The sequence below is a fragment of the Phalacrocorax aristotelis genome, chromosome 3, assembly GCF_949628215.1.
Source record: "Phalacrocorax aristotelis chromosome 3, bGulAri2.1, whole genome shotgun sequence".
Lineage (NCBI taxonomy): Eukaryota > Metazoa > Chordata > Aves > Suliformes > Phalacrocoracidae > Phalacrocorax > Phalacrocorax aristotelis.
This window is the reverse complement of record NC_134278.1, coordinates 9,040,811-9,059,178: the sequence shown is the minus strand read 5'-3', so window position 1 is coordinate 9,059,178 and position 18,368 is coordinate 9,040,811.

Below are 18,368 nucleotides of genomic sequence, written 5' to 3'. Positions count from 1 at the left end.
TTTTGGCTGTTCACAGAAACAGACAAGTAGAAAACTATGGGATATGAACACAGCCCAGCTCAAGAAGTGAATTTTATGGCCTTTAGCAGCTATATGACTAAGACCTAAACTGGGGTTTGATCAATTTTCTTATTGTCATCATTCTCCAAAGAAGGTGAGAGTAAATATAACATACAAGCAGACCCCAAAGCAGAAGGCTATCCCTTATCAGATGGAACAGGGACAGCTCAAAAGTGAAATTTGATACTGGAATGAGAAATTTTATGAATGTACTTAAGCCTTAATATTAGATACATCAATTTAAGATGTAGCACTTCCCATTTTCTTAAATGGGGTAGTCCAATTTAAAGCACACTGTTCTGAGTTTGAGTTCAGCTGAATGCATTCTCTACCCTCATCTAATAGCATAAAGGGCAAAAAGGATATTGACCCCAGAATACTTTTCCAGCACCCTAGATCCCAACAAAGTGAAATGAAGAGGAAGCATTAGTAACTATATCCTGCTGCCAAGATCTTATTGCCACTAATTATCAACACAGGCCTCATTAAGGAAGCCATCTACACCTCTGTGCCATTAAAGATTTAATAAATATGACACCTGCAGATGGCAATCTGAAAGGTGGAACAAAGGTCCTGGCTTTCATAGGATCAGTGTCTCTAAACTGTAGGTGGCTCTGCAGCCTATACTTTATTTTATCCATAAGCATCTAGTTGCATTGCTCAGTATATCTGGAAAATAGATAGTTTTTGATACCACAAGGAACCTCTTATTTCCACAAAAATTCAAAGGTTGCTGATGCTTCATTGACTTAAAGCACCAAAGATGTTAAAGACTGAAAATTCAGTTCTGGATCTGGAGCAAGACCCATGTCTTTGTCTTCCCTTTAACGGCTCTCCTGCAAAATGCAAATAAAAGCCTTGGATCTATCATTTACTAGGGAGTGCAGACTTTAGAAGTCTAAGGACAAGGAGTCCTAAAATGCCATAAATAAACAGTTAATTCATTTATTAAGAGAAAAAAAAAAATGAAATCCCTGTGGGTAAAAAGTCCTTGGCTATCTATCTCCCTCATTGGTATAAAAGCGGTACTTTGAATGAATGGTCTCTACCATGTATTCTAGGTAGCTGACGTATTGATCCACCAGAGACCACTTGCTATTGCTATATAATACTATTTTAAATCCTTTTATTTCCTTCTTAGGATTCAGCCCTACATATAAGAGAATATACCCCTAAGGACCGGACAACATCTGGTGTATATATAGGGATGAATCACAAGATGGATATAAAGAAAGAAAGATCTAAAATCCCTTGACAAAGTAGCTGTTTCAATCCTTTAAGAAGCATACTGAAAGTTTATCTTATATGTGATTTCAGGAGCCAAAAAGTTTTCTAGACAATTTATTTTCTTTATGAAAGAAAAATGTTTTTTTTAAAACAGAGCTGCCATGCGGCTCCCCACAGCAGTGTAGCTATTTCCTTTCAAGTTATGGTTGCTTCTTAACACTGTAATTAAGTTTGAATAATGCTGCCACAGTCAATCATGCACTTTACACAATTACTTTACAGAATGTAAAAGGGAAATAAAATATGATGTGAGCTTTGTTAAACTTAAAATACACTTGACAATCACTTAACTTAATTAGATACATTTGCCTCCTGAAAAAGTTACTGTACTAAAGGTGACGTTCACCTTTCCAAAGGAAAATAATCCTCTCCCAGAGCCAAAGGCCTACATCCCACCTCTATTTATTATCATTACAATAACACTTCTGCATGAAGCATCACTAGCTGAGCAGCCAGGGGACACTTTCCTACTCCCTGCTCTGTCAACGATCTGCTCTGTGTTCTTGGGCTGGTTATGCCAGCTAAGGGCCTCTGTTTCCAGATCCATTCCTTGCAAGTCTTTTCCTTTTGGAATTTATTATAATACTTGTATTATTGAATGTACAGCATAATAGCTAATAATAATTACTGTAATATACATAATTATATTATGTGCCATGTAGAGAATAACAGTTATAGTAAGAAATCCTTAATACTTTAAGGAAATTAACATTTTGTGGTTATAAACTAACCTAGATTTACACTTCCCCTGGTTTCATGAGGTTCCTTTAATATTTTTAAATAGCATCTCTTTTAAAGGACACATAAGTGTTCTTTTTCTCTTTCTTTGTACATTTGCAAGCAGATTGGAATATGCATAGTGCTTAGACAATATTGTCCTTTTGTAGAGCTTGGCAGAGCTCCATTTATTTCAATGGGGTTGCGTCAATTTACATCAGATGAGGATCAAGCTTTTGTTTGCCTCTACCTTTTAGAGGCTGATTTATTTTAAGCACCCATAGTGATAAAACAGAAAGACTCATCCATTATGGTTTCATATCTGTGAAATTCATTATTCTTCAGGGGAACCACAGAGAGGAAGTTCTATCTTGGATACTTACCAGCACACTACAGAAGGGTAAGGTGGGTTTGAGCATGATACAGTTGCCTACGCTCCACACAGCTGAAGAGAAAAATGGGCAGCAATGACTCATCTATTTTTTCTCTCCCCCAAGCACAAGATCTACTGAGAGTGAAGAGGCGCCACATGTACATTTAAAACAACCTGAAAGCTCTTTTAGGTCACACTGTCTAAAGCAGCAAAGCTATGTGCACCACCTTGTCTTGTAGCACGGGCCTCTCCACTGGGGTTATGAGGTGGCCTAGACTTGGTGATCACACCTGCACCACCCAAGGGGTGTCCCACGTCAATGAGAATCTTCCTCGTCTCTCTCAATATACCTCCCTGGCTGCTTTGGGTCACCTCAAAATGTCCATTGGCTGAACTTCAGAACTATTCTCAGAACTGTTACAGTCTGTCATAGACAGATTTAATATAGGTTGATTGTAGTCAGGAGCATAAAGAGCAGCCAAAAATGTACCACAAAGTTTAATGTTACGTGGATTTCACATCAGTTAAATCTTCCATGCTCCTAAGGTTAATTGCTCAAATGTTATTTTCAATTAAAGGATCATCTTGAAAAAATGGTCAAAACCCAATTTAATTCAAATTTTCCCCATTTTTATCCATACGTGTGACTTTGACAAATAGATCCCTCAGGCTACAGAATCTGTGTCTTCCAAGAAACACTACTTCTTGAGATTATTTATTATTCAATAAACTTTAATGTTAGTTATTAATATCATGAACATTAAACTAATAAAGCCTAATTCCTTAACAAATCATGCCTTATGGCTGTAGCTCCTGATGTGAAATAAGTTGTATGTTCCAACAAAGATCTTTGTCCTGTTTTGGAGCATAGAAGATATTCTTCCATATGGCTTCTCCTGTGCCTGGGATGTAGTCACTCTAGAGACTTTACATCATTCAGACTGTAATCAAGTCTTACCTGTTTTGAAATTCCCACCACTCCACAATCAGGCTCGACACTGGTCAGCACTTTTACACAAACACAATAAAAAATCAGGATAAAGAATGACAAGTAAATGACATATCATGGTAATTTAGGGATCTCATTTCCCAAGGGAGGGCTCTCCTCTCTCTGGAATGTCAGAGTGAGGAGGAGGGGAACGATGAACCAGTTCAGTTCAGGTTAATATGTAATTTTTCATACCAGAAGGTAAATCAATAAATGGTTGCCTAGATCAATTTTCTGTCATGTCTATGCAACATACTGAGGAAATGTAGCAAGGGAAGCACTTGAGGATGTGGCAGGTAGGAACAGAACTGGGATTTTGATTATTATATCTGGAGAGGTTTGAATTACTAAATTGGGGGACGATATTTTGTCATGTGTGAGACTGATCTCGGTATTCATTACACATACACACTTCTGCAATAGTTTGTATGCTCGCTGATTAACTGTAAAAAATGTTATACCACTTAAGTGTGAAGGTCTCCACTAAAATTATAGAAATGTATTTATGGGAGACACAATATGTACAGCAGTTGTTTATTAAGGTCATTGGTATAAAATATATGATTGATGGAACGACAGTGTATCGTTACAGCGCTGAACATAAAATACACCAATGGGGCACCTTGCCAGATGCAGACAGCCTCTCCCAAACAGGGCTGAGTCTAACATTCAGGCAGCGTATATGCTGCAGCCTCTTCCCGTGCTGTACCTTTACCAAGCAGACGTTACTGCAGTGTTGTCCTGACTGTGCTGAATTTGCTGGGTGCTGGTCCCCAACATTACAGGTAGAAGGTTTTGACTGAGCAGGCTCTTAAATCTGCTTTGTGCAACTCCAGCAGTGCAAAACAGACTTAATGCCAGCTTATTGGCAGCGTACGGGTATGACGAACTCCCATGGGGGCAATAAGAGCACCTTTTACATTAACCCAAGAGCAGCAGAGCATCTGGTTGAGAGGTGCCAGACCAGGGTTACTACCAGCTTCTGCTCCCCACTTGCCCCTGTAAGAAGAGAGAGCAAATGGGAGCCTGAAACCATTCCTGTATCTCAGAGGGTTCATGCTGGGTTTCCTTAGTCCCCTACTATCTCTCCATACTCACTGATGATTTGTGTTTGATTATGGGTGAGTTTTGATAATTGTAGGCGTGCATTTAAAAATACCTCTTAATTGGTTTCTAAAGTAGTCTGTAACAAAGCTGAAAAGAAAAAGTAGCTAGGTTTAATTTTGTACTATGTAAAGCGGGGGCTTTGGACTGCTGCTAAATCCGTAAGAAACAAGCCTGCATTCTGAAATAAAAGCAGACATTCCTGGGTATTTTTTTTCCCCAGAGCTGAATAACAGGGAGAGTCCATATGACTGTGGTCCAGGCAAGCTGTTAAAAGCAAGTACTCCTGGAAAAAAATCTCCAGCTTGCACTCCGATGCCAAATTTTGCAAGCATCCTGTTTACTGACTGGGACATTCAAGTGAAATCAGACGAGTGGCCATGACCAAAGCTAAAAATAAAATTGCAAGAAGACGGTGTAAAGCTACAGCCCTAATCCCTCAAAAAAAGATGTATGGTACCTTTTTCAATTTCATAAGGAATTTAAGAAACCTTCCCTCCTTCTAACACAGCTCAAGACTTAGAAAAAGTACTTCTAAGAAACTGTCCCGCTCAACTCAGGCCAGGTACAGATGTAGAGCACAACCCAACTTCCCTGGCCTGTCACCAAAGAGAATGAGTTTATTACAGCATGCAGAGGGAGAGATTTGACAGACAGCTGGCCACCCAAGCACTCTATTATTAAAGCCTGTGTTCAGCAGGATGCATTGTTTGAAAGTCATGTTTGCAAAAGCAGACTCCTACTACTAGCATCTGCATTAACTATTAGTTTTATGAAGTACAAACTGTTTTGCAATGTCATTGACACAAAGCAAGCTTAGCCCTGTGCCTATTTGAAAAGAAAGAAAAAAATATCTCCTGAGGTTATTTAATTTTTTTTCAAACATATGTTGTGAAAGGCCTTATGGCAGTTTGAAGGAACTCTCAGAGCTACAGCTAGAGGCATGCTGAGACCTTCTTTTTTGCAAAGAAAAAGCTGAAACCTGTTTGCTTTCATCAGAAGAAACAATGAGGATGGAGTAGGCGGAGGTACAGGTAAATCTTGTTTTGTCTGTGCTGCCATGAAAGTAGGACCAAAGAAGGTGCCTTAATAGCCTGATGGGTGTATTGTCCTGTAGTAGTAAATCCAGGCACAACACACAAGTAGGAGGTTAATACAGTTTTTTTTACCAGGGCCCTGGTGATCTACTCCACAGTCCAATAGCCAGCCTAATCTCCAGATGCTCTGGGGTTGTCAAATTACAAAGTGGCAGCTTTGAAGGAAAGTGCTCTTAATGGGAGGGAGGAAATACTAAAAATAAGGCTAGGTTCCTACCACAGAACTTTTATTTCCATACAGGCTTATCCAAAGCTCTTGGCCATTCGATTTCCATTATTCAGATTCCCCTGAGCATCCTGTCAAAGCTGTAGATATTTGGCCCCCACTAAGCAGATACTTTTGGCTTTCCCATGCTTAAACCTAGAAATTCCTGAGATTCATATGCAGACCTGTAGTGTCTTCATATTTGGCTTTCCCTGAAGGTATGTTTGGAGCCAATCAAACCATTGCCCAGTATCTGTGTCTTCTGCTTGCCAAGGGTACATTTACTTGCCCCTACACATGCACGCACATAAATACACCACACACAGCACATACAGCACATAGAATGGGAAGACATAAACATACACATACTCCCATCATATAGGATGAGGCTAAGCAAATATGGTCCTTCACTGAGAAATCCCCATACTGCTTCACATGGAGCTTCTCTGCATCGGACTAAAAATATGCAATAAACTGCAAGATAAGTATGACGAGAGTAGGGAAGGAATGGAAGGAATCATTGCTTACATCCAGCAGCAAAACGTGGCCATCACAGTCAGCTTCGACATTCAGGTATTCAGTCTCTTAATGGACTATATTCATGTTCCATCTATAGATAATGAAGAGAGAGCAGCTGTTTCTAAATCATAGGACCCACAAGTTCTTCACAGTCTCAGGGCTGGGCGCTGGCCACAGCCATATCCTCACTAAAATTTGGGAATTTCCCCCTCCATCCTCTGGCTTCCACTATAGAGAGACCTGTACCCCAGCACACCTCCAGAAGCTAATCCATCTTGTTTATCCTAGACACCTATCTTATGAAATAAGCCTCTCACCTACAGTTCTGTTGACTGTAGAAGACTCACTGGACAGTTATACTCAGATGAAATGAATTCCATCTGAAACGTTCTGCAAGATCAGATGCCATTTTACAATTACATGGTATTGTGGCAGTTCAAAGAATTTTATTTAAATTTAAAAAAGAAAGCTCAAAAAAAAAACCTGCAAGGACCATGCTTCTAAGCTCAAGTCCCTAAACATGCCAAAGCAGTGAATTTTTGCAGTAATCCATTTTCTGCAGTGGTAGGAACATGTTGACTTCCTCTATTAAGTATTATAATTGGTAAGAAAAAAAAAAAAAGAAACAAACAGAAAAAGGTCTTTGGCTGCTGTGTTAGCTATCACCTCCAAGAATAATTTTGATCTTGCAATTGTAATAGCCAATCTACAGCACAGAATTTATATAAGACATTTTTGGCTGGTTTATGATAGAAAAATCTTGGTGCTCTCATAAACATCGATGTATGTGTCTTAAAAGTAATGTTCATAATTTACATAAACTAAATAAGATAAATTGGAAATCTCAACTCTAGGGGAAAAAGTGTATCTAAAAGGCAATTTCAGATTGAATTAAGTGCCAGAAAGACCAAAGCCTACTAAAATATTGCCCCTTTCCTCAGAATTATAATACCTCAAAACTGGGCATGCACATAGACACACACACCCCCCAGCATGCGTTACACAGACTCCTGTACCTGTCACCGTCTCCTGTTCTAATCCAGAGAATTTTGTGCCAATGTGCTAGTCTTTCTACAGTCCAAGCATCTTTTCAAGCCTAGTCAGTTTAAAAGCTGGTCTACTGCCTCTTCCTGTACCTCATTTTGATTTCAGTGCTGTAAATTGTCAGGCAGACCCATAACAAAAGGTCACACTGTCCTGTGTTTGCAATGTAGACCCAGCCAGAGCCGAACTGCCCTCAGCCATATCTCCCCTCCAGTAAGCGCTCAATTATATTGCTCTAATGCAGTCCCATTCCCAGGTCTTCTTTCAAGCTAACACTCAGGTCAGTCACTCAGCATTTTTCTGCCATAGTGTTGCCAAATTTGGGGTATGTAAACCCCATAATATTTTTTTTTCCAAATGTGATAATCCTGTGACTAGGCTGGTTAAAAAAAAGTGTTAATGGTTCTGATTCTCTTTTGTCATATACCCTGTCTATGAATCCGTAACAAGATAAAACAAAACCAAATTGGATCAAAAAGATGATTAAACAAAATGTCACTGTTCAATACCCACCTTGACATCTCTTCAAAAGGCTGTAAATTATCAGAGGAGTCAGCAGGGGACAATTGAGCCTGGACAATTATAGATTCACTGTTCAAGTTTCTCAGGTGCCTTATCAAGTTCTGGCTTGGCAAAGCTGAATTAGAGAAATTCACAAAACACAGAAGTGTTCTGAGGGTCATTCATGGGATGTTTTATGTTGCTTTAGTAGCTCATGTCCATTATTGTAAAAAAATCACAGTAAAAGCAAATAAGGACAAGAACAGTTTAGCCCTGAGATTTACCCATGTTAAGAATGCAAATGAAATGTACATATACCTCTAAAAGGTTAGTTATTATGATGAAAATTATAAAAGTGTTTAAAAATGGATCTTCTTTCATATCCCTGTGCTTATGAAAGTCCATTTACTGTAAATGACAGTTAGTAAAGGTGTGGCTTATTTCAGACTATGAATAGTTGAACCCCGCTAGTTCTCTCAGAGGGTCACCATGAGACAGTTGCTTAGATCACACACTCCATGCTAAGGAGCATAACATCCCAAGCACTCCCCCCAAAAAGCCTTTCATTTTTTCAAAGGTGCCAGTCATTCAGGCTACATACAGAGTCTGTACTCCTCTTCTCCTTTTCCTTAAATACAGTATGTCTAATTGTCTGTTCATCCAATAAGAACTATGAATCAAATACATTTGAAATTGAAACTAAGCAAATTAGTTGAGATTAAATTTTAAATACTCTCTCAAACTCCACCTATGAGGACAAAATCCTGAAACACTGGTGACCAAACCCCATGAAACAGATATCAAGAAAGGAAGGGAAAAAGGGTCTTAATCCAGAAATGATGAAAGTGGATTTCAACAATTGTCTTAGTTCGTCACTTACTTCCCATGCGGTCTTGGTTCAGTTGTTTGTATTTTTACCACGAGTTTCCTATAAATAAAACAGTACATAATCCCATCTGGTTTCTAAGAAGTTTAATGTTCATGAAATAGTTAGTAGCCCAATCAATCATAGATGTTATAGGAATACCAGCCATTATTACAAGCAACAAAAAAATGAGCAGGAAGCTGACTTTTCAAGAAATTTGGGTTCTATTTTGCCTCCACTATTTCCTGAATTCCAAAAATTTATGGAAAAAAACCCTGCAGCTGAGTTAATAAAAATACTACCCATGTCCTGGTTTCCACTTCCAATATCGTGACCACTACTCTCTAGGAAACGAGACCGGCTGGCGAGGAAGCAGCTCACTGTACACTGAGGTCTGCTTGCAGAAGCAGATGCTGCCAGGCTGACGCAGAAAAGAAGGGAGTAGAAAAGTATTGAAGTTCTTGTGTTTAGGAAACAATGTCCCTTGACTAAATAGTTCAAAGAAAATAAAACACCTGTTTCTGAGGATATCAGGAAAAAGCACACACCTGTTTTAGAGACAGGAGGCAGAATTCTCATATGGAAAATGAGAAAAGTTTCTTAAGAACTCTGATGGTAATTCCCCCAAGTGGCTGGAAACAACTGGCTTGCGACATCCAGCTGAGGGCCCCATTGCAGCTGCTCAGAATGAAGTTCCTCACACAGCATGGTTAGGAGGATATAATTTTCTGAAAATTTAAGTCAGAGGGGAATCCAGAAGGTGAAAAGCATTTGTAGAGACTCCAATGTACATTATCAGTGGATGGATGTTTGGTGCTGGCACCAGGATCATATGAGGGAAGGCATTAAAAGATGGGACCTGCTTGGCCAGTAGGTTTTCCCCTTAGGGAACAGAAATGGTGGGAGCAGATATGTCAGCGAGTATTAAATAATCATAGAATCATGGAATATCCTGAGTTGGAAGGCACCCACGCAGATCATTGATTCCAGGTCCTGACTGCTCAAGGGCACCCTAGAAGTTAAACCATGTATCTAAGAACATTGTCCAAATGCTTCTTGAACACTGATAATTATGAAAGGATGATTTTTATGGCTTCACCTTGCAGCATAAAATGCAGACTTTGCCAGAAGAACACAAAGACTGATATTTCATAAGAGTAGATGAACGTGAGTACAACCACAAGTTATTAGCAAAGCCACTGGGCCACTGAGAGCAAGACTCAGTTGCTGAGACACCTAGTGCTACGTGAGGTACTTCAGGTTAGTTAAGACTAAGATCTATGGGAGACCTGCACTCTTCCAGACCATCAGCTGGAGATAAACACTGATACATTGGGCATCTCAAATGGCATAAGGTATTTATATTTAGGCAAAAGAGCTGGTGGAAAAAATAACTAGAATAAAAGCTCTCTGAATAACCACTTAAAGAATAGAATTAGAGAAATCCTGGAGAGAAAAGACAGAAGTAATATCAACTATTTTAGGAATGCTGGTGACTCAGCCCAGAACTTGCAAGGCCACCTTAATTACCTGGAAATTTCTATCAGACTACAAGCCTTCTAAATAAAAGGTTTTTAGAGACTTTTTCAATATTCTCACAGTAAGTTCACATGTAATAATAACCTGTTTGATCCTAAGCCAAATTTGAAACACACTCAAAATAGATACCTACTTAACCATCATTTTATTTTTAAATTTAAACTGTCTTAATAACTATATTTTCTTTCCACAATACTTGAGTCTTAGTCACAGACAAGAACAGAATTGTACCAGATAATTTAAAAGAAGTGAGAAAACAATAGTTCCTATATTAAAGAGGTTATAACCAGAATATAGAACAGGAGACAGCATATGGGTGTATTCTAATGGAAGGACACAGGGAAATGATGAGGCAAAAGTCTATCAATACAAATGGGAACGGAGTTAGTAAACACAGTACAAAATCATCATCCTCTTTTTTGAGGGCATCATAGAACAGACTATTTTAATGAGGAGTCTGAAAGCAGGTGGTGTGATAATTTTGGGTATATTTCTGTGGAGCTTCCATTACCGAGAAAAAGGTAACAGGGAAAAGGATGAGTATACTTGAAAATTCATCAAGCAGAGGATAGGGAGCAGCATGAAGGGCCAGTTTAAAATGGTTTTAAAATACCTATGCTAATAGAAAGACCACAGCTGGGATAAGGATGAGCATGAGCAACAGGGGCAGATAGCTTGTGGTTGCTTTGACAGAGGGGATCTAGTGGAAATACTTTAAAGATGGAACACCTTTTATATGTTAACTCAGAAGTGAACATTCAGCTTTTACAGTAAACAAAGTTAGGTCTCGGATAGGATCTTTTTCCTACAACTTAATTTTTTAACAATAAAATTGATATACTCAACTTTTAGACACTTGACAAATTATCTTATAATTAAGTTTAACATCACTGATGTCAAGGGAATACTTTCCATTCATTTCAGGACTAGACTTGTGCTTTATTAAAGAACATTTGAATAATTTTTCTTTATTCAATAAATTACTCAAAATTTTATTGACTTAATTTTTATAAAGGACAATGAGGGATGGAAAAGTTAAGAAGTTATTTTTTGTCCCGAAACTACAGAGAGCTACTGTAACATCAAAACAAGCTTTGGTGATTTTGTTTTGCCAGAAGTGATATTTCCTTTGTAATATCAAATTATTTTGCAGCATCGAACTCTTGAGGCAAAACCTGCGGTCCTCATTGAAGTTGGTGGGAATTCTGCACATCGAATAAAGCCTTTCTCCTTGGTCATTTTGTTCCTTAATGCTCTTTGGGAGCTGGAGGAAAAACATATCCCAAAAGCCATGCTAGCCATTCTTGGAGTTCTTCACCAAGTAAAACTGTCGGAAAGATCTTGCCTCGTGGAGCTCATTACAGAGTGCATCTGACTCTGCTGTCTGTAAAGAGCTGCGAGGCTTGCGATGCCTGCAGAAGTGCAAGTCTGCAAAAATTGCATGCACCTGGTTTAAAAAATTTTAAGCCCTGGATTTCAGAAGCTTGCAGTAAACTTCCCTGACATGTCCACAAAACTGGAGGCTATCATAAATTCCCAGCTACCTTCAGGTACGGGGTTCCTCTGCCAAGGAAACAGCATCATGAATGGCAGCCCTGAATGAATGTTTGCAGTAGATTTCCTCCTTTACTGCTACCATCACAATTGTTAAAAATTCTAAGTATATTAAAGTAGCACCCAGGTATATTAAAGTAGCACCCAGAAGACAGCCATAACTCCTGAGTATACAAATGTGTAGTAAAAAGAAATAACCTGACCTCAGCCTAAATAAAGAAGATATCCAAAGAGTGAGCAAAGAGGGATCCTGAGGACAGGGAACTAAGGCAAAGAGAGACTAATTCACTTGACTGAGGTGGCAGAGCTCAGAACTGAAGACAAATTTCCCAATTCTCACACCAATGCCTTAACCATAAAGCTAATCCTCTGCAGGCCTCTATTTTTATCTTTCATAACTTTTTATAAAACATTCCTAAAGGGCTCCATATTCTCATTGCTTTGACAGAGCACATGGGTGAAATACTGAGGGGCAGGCAGGTAGATTAATTGTATTTGAGTTACACTACAGTAGGAAAATATGTTTGTCCTTTAACAGTGAAAGACGCATTTTTCATTCAGGTAACTCAAAAACAAATTCTTTTTTATTACCTATTGAATGTAGCTAAAAGTGAACATATTTCCTTATACACCTCTGCTCACAGAAAGCAAAGGCAAAGTAATGTGCCCAGCCAGTTCATCTTACGCAGTTTGTTCGGAGCTTCCACTCTTTGTGTCTTTCTCATGATTGCTTCTCTCACGATTCCTTCAAACTTGACAGAGACATTTGTCCTCACTGAGAACAGGGGCCAGATTGGAAATGTAGTGATTTTTAAGACAAGTTTGTGTTGAGTTTTCCAAATCTAACAACACTAAAATATCATGTATCCCTGAAATACAAGGTTTTTCACTGCACATTATTAAAAGCAATTTTGTCATAAACTGACAAGCAAATGTTTTATTAAACCTGTTGGAATTCATTGTTAAATAACAACAGTGTTCAACGTTTATATCCTTAAATCTCTGCACATACATAAACCACCAAGTCTTGCAACACAAGTGGATCAATTCTTTTTTTATTATTATTACTAAATCTGCTTTACGACATGCAGCGCTGAGGCTCAGTTTTCCACCGTCCAGGTTTCTTCCATGTGTCCTTATTGACATATGTGAAAATTAATTTAAAATTACTAAACATAGCAGCTTTCACCCATAGTGAACTCACTATGCAACAGTGAAAAAGACACCACAAAGTAATGAATTGAGATTTCAATCCTCGCGGGCTTGGGAATCCGGTGGAAGAGGAATAATCAGAGCAGACTGAGAAGATCGTTGGGTGGTAGAGCTGGGAGCAGTCCCTGAGGTTTCTGTACGTTCATCTCACGAGGCCAGCAGCTCTGCTTGTGGCCTGTCCACTGCATTTGCAAAGAGGTGCAGATTTAATGCATCAGGCAAAATTAAAAGGGCATAAAATTACCTATAAACATCTCCAGCCTCCCAGACATGTGATCCTACGTAATGTGTCAAACACGCAGTTGTCCTTCTCCTCTCTTCTCTAGTCCATCTCTTCATTGACAAAATCTGCAAAACACTCAGCTCCGGGACCAGTGCAGGTGTTTGCTGTAATGACAGAAACTTTTGCTTCTCCGTGCGCATCCAGCATCCGGTGTTTGGTAAAGCCTAGATGGTTTTGCTGAGAATGGGATGTGATCACACCAGATAAAACCCAGGGGAATGTTTAGGGACTGCAGCAGTCATATTTTCTGTGAGGGTGATGCAAGAGGTGATATGTTCTCTAAGCCTTGCCAAAAAAAAAAAAATAAATTGCAAAGACCTGGGATATCATTAATTATCTGTTGCCACACTGTTTCATTCAGTCCTCCTTCTGACCATGCCAGGAACAGAAAGAACCAGATTCTGTCAAGTTTTTGCGTCAAGGGAACAGGGAATATTATTTTGTATCCAAGCAGTTCACATTTCAGGGCACGTAGGCTGATCTCTTGAGAAGAAAAACGATGGTGAATCACATACCATTTATACCCTCATATTTTGGGTTGGTTTTTTTCTTTTTCTTTTTCTAGAGATAGCGCACAACATCCCATTTCCCTGAACAACTCTGCTGCTCACAGTTCCAAATACTTTTCTAGACTCTGTCCACAATAACCAATTTTCTTTTTCTTTTCTTTTTTTTCCCCCCAGGTCCTTGGTGCAAATAGGGTGTCTTTGGCTCTTCCCTATTATCTTTTCTGGGTTCCTCTTTGCCCCTTCACACAAACAAATTTGGGGTTTGCCTAGAACTGTACGATAGCTTCTGGTTATCTGAAACCTCAGCTGGTTTCCTCCAAGGTGGTCCCTGGTTTCATAATGAGAAATCCCTTCCAAGGCAGCGCTTGGCAGAACTGGCCTTACTGATCTTCCTCATTACAGAAACTGTTCTTGCACCTCTTAAAGTCACCATGAGCTTCAGATGTCCCAAAAGTTGCTCAAACACCACTATATATTAGAATTTAATACTCCAAGGAAGCCAATTGGATTTGCTTTTCCAGCACAAAGCAAGCCATTTGAGTGGGGTCATTTTTTGCTACAACTTGCAACTCAGCCGTGCATGGGAGCTACAGGCAGACTTTCTGCATTCAATTGTTTGTGAGATCCCTGGCGTGCTCAGCTATTGCTCCCCAAACAGCTCAGGCTCTGTGCAGGCAGCCTTTCTGTTCCGGGGATGAGAGACTTTCCAGAGACCAGGAACAGTACGGATGTGATCAAACTTTGCCAGTAGGTCTCAGAGGACAGTTAGCCTCAAGGCTCTGGCACTTTTGGGATAACTACTATAGATGTAGTTTATTATTTATTCTCAGAAAGCAGAATATAAAACTCTTAGCAAATTTACAAGCAAGATTATGCAAAGAAATGAAGATTGCTTCTAAGCTGTCCCTGTGTCCCTGCTTACATCTTCCCTTGAATTTTTATCTTATTGCAAGATTCGATGCTTCATCTCTCTTCCTTCTGCTCTTTATTTCCAGATGAGTTCTTTGGTTGTTATCTAATAGGAATACAGCTTCAAAGGTTTTCATTCTGGTCTAACAAATATGCATGACTGATGGCCAGCACTTTCCTACTGGAAATGGGCCTTTCCTTGCCCTCAGGGAGTGAAGCTGCCAGCAGTCGGGCAGGGCGGTGTTAGAAGCACCCCATCAGGAGCCTGACTTGCTCCAGCCTTCTCATTCTTGCTTCCTCTTTTTGCAAATAGAAACTAATCTAACTACTGCTGTAGCAGTGCCATTCTTTTTACCAGACAACTTAACATGCACTGTAAAGCCTTCTCTTGATTTTGTAATATTTTGTAAATATCAAAAATTTTCAATTACACAACAGTTGTGATATCTCCTAGTACATAATATTGCCTTAGCTTTCCATGAACCACAGGATACACCATTAATAGTGTACCCAGCAGCCTCGTCAGCTGAATGATTTACCAAAAATGGCACCTTTTACCTCTTAGGGGTGTCCTGGTGAGTAGGGACCTGTCAAACCATCATCATTTACACTAAATGGGACTGTGCAGGGAAACAGCCCACTAGTGTACCCCAGTGACTCTGCTCCACATTTTGGGGGTTTTGGTTTGGTCTGGGTTTTTTTTGAAGTGATTCCCATTATTTTTCTTGAGGGGCTGTTCTTTCTAGTTTCAAAAGATTTATTCCAATCCCTAACGTAACAACATTTTTGTTGTTATTGTTGCTGTCCCAGTTGCTGCTTTACCTTGATACTTCGCAGTATTGTACTTTACATTACAGACTTCACAAAGTCTACATCTGAGATAGCCGCCCAAGAAGTCACAAAAGCCACATCCATCAGTAGAAAAAAAATGGGGAGGACCTGGATATTGGTTTATCCCAAGAGCAGACAGGTTTCTGAAAGAGATAAGAGGACTTGCCCTGTCTTCCTCTCTTGGCTACGAAGCAAGCCTAAGGATGACAAGGTCATACTTCCCTGGACAGTTTTTAGATACTTAAAAGTTAGATGAAATGAGCCACAGACCTCCTGTGCAGGAGCCAGAATGACAGATTACGACACCATGGTGCTGGGCACTGTCCAAAAATATTTTGGCCAGCCCAGAAAAGTCATCATTTAATCCTCTGAATTTTGGAGAATACCATCTCTCCTCCCTTTCTCCCAGGTTTGCCTGAGATTTTCACAGTACAGGAAAGTAGCCTTGTTGGCGTGCGTGAGTGGGAGCAGTAAGGGAGATGCAGACATTGGAAAACTGATTGCTAAAAGAGAGGGTCAGTGGAGAAAATACAGTAAGAAACCAACCTTTAACCAACTTCAAAAGCTATAGGATACTCAGTACGTCCTAGAGATGCTGATTTTCTCACAGAAAGACTAGAGCCACTTCCCCTGAAGAGCAAGTACCTACATTGCTCCTGCTACCTTGAGAACAGCCTTTTCCCATTAGAATGGCGCATTTCAGCACAATCCCTCCTGCACCCCTGCTGACATTCTTCCCGCAGGGTTTGCAGTGGTGACTGGTGTCTCCTTAACTTAGCTTCTCCTCAGACAGAGTGAACTGTGAGCAGAAATACTAAGAACAGAAGAAAGTAGAAGGAGCAAGCAATGAGAGATTAAGGCAAGAGATACAGGAGCCTTCTGAAAAAAGAGATCAAAATACAAGTGATGAGCAAAGAGACTAGGAATGTTAATTAGGAAATAATCATAGAGAAGTGAGATTTCTTTCAGAGATATTTATAGCAGTACAGAAGTACAGGGCCACAAAGCAACAGTGGGGTAAGGACTGTAAGATGTATCCCTCTACAAAGAAGCAAGAAGGAAAGATTGCAAGAAGACCCATAGAGTGTGTAGACAAGCAATGAAAAAGGCATTTGGTGAATTAATGAGCTACAAGGAGATCAGGGAGAACAATAATGCAGAAAAAAAAAAAGAAGGAAATTTCACACGACTGGTTTCTGATTTAATGTTAGCCAAATATTACATGGACTTCGCAACACAGCTGTCATAGAAAAGAACAGGATGGGATAAAACAGAAAAGAAAAAAAAAAATCCACACTTCAAACTGTGACTGAGATGCAGGTAAGGAAAAAGGAGTTGCCCAAACTGGTATCTGACTTACTGTTACTGAGCCCGGTGGGCACGCGATGGTTGTACGAGCAGACATGTATCAGAGGACCTTTCATGAAAAAGGACTGTGGAATCTGTAACCTCTCCTCCAGCCCCCACCAGCCACTCTGTGCCTCCTCAGCCTGCACTTAGGTTCCTGACTGTGGGCTTGGGCAATGAGCTGTGCTAAATCTCGCTGTGAAGGGGTGGGGGGAAGCGTACCTCTCCTGCCAGCGCTGCCAGAGCTGCACCAGCAAAACAGCACACGTGTCTGACGACATCCTGCTGCTGCAGTTTGCGGTGGCATCTTAGACCAAAACAACCTTCACCTCAATGGGGCAGTGAACTGTCACGTTTGAGCCGATGACACAAATCTCCTATTCCGCCTTTGCTAAGGGGATAGCAGTGTCTTTGACTGCACGGCAAGATCCAGCCGGGCTCGGCTGGGAGGGAGTTTCCTACGCAGTGAGTCATTGCTGAGGCTGCACCAGTCCATCACTACCAGTGGAGAAAACCACCAGGGGCTGCAGGTGGCACAGTGACAGGGACAGCTCCAGCAGGGCTGGCTGACAGAGGCCAAAGAGGAGACAGTGAGGAAACTGCAGTGATTGGGAGAAAGCAGTAGAAAATATTCCTACAGCCTCTCCTGGTTCTGCTGGTTTTATTTTCTACCTTTCTTCTTCATGAGAGCAGCTTACTCAGGTTCCCCATTCCTTCAAATTACTTACATCAATAAAACAAGTGGCAGCACCTGCTATAGCAACTGCAAGGATGTAGCATGCACAATGCCCACAAAGCCCTTATCTCCCGTTCCCCGCTGCAGGCAGTGTCCTGTGATTGCTGGACTGGCCAACAAGGCTGTTGGGATTTCATAAACACTATTTTTCAGAGGGAGATTGGTCAAATGGTTGTGATACCAGACTGGGACTCAAGAGTACGCAATTAATTCCTATGTTGCCTCAGGTCTCCTGGCAGTCTGGGGCGCACCCCTACCTCAATTTCCTGTCTGTAAAATAGGGATAAAAACACATCATCTGTCTATTCAACGCATGACTTTTCTCCTTTCTTCATACAGCACCTCGCATCACGGGATTCCCAGTTGCAAGAAGGGCCCTCAGTGAAGTTCCAACAATAAAGATAATATGCCCTGGGTGGAATTCTTTGAGGAAAAAAAGGGCTTAATTGTACCAAGATTTCAAAAACTATGTATGCACAAAAGGCTTTTAAAAATAATTGTGTTTATTTTTAATCTTATTTGCCAGTCTTATCTTCCAAGCAGTCAGAGATAGCACCAATATAATCTGGCAAAAGCAACAGTAATTTAATGGAAGGAGTAGATAAAGTGTCCAGATGCATGTCCAGCATGTAAATTGAAGGAATTGCTTTATTGTACTTGTCAGATTTAGTGAAGAAAAGTGTGAAAT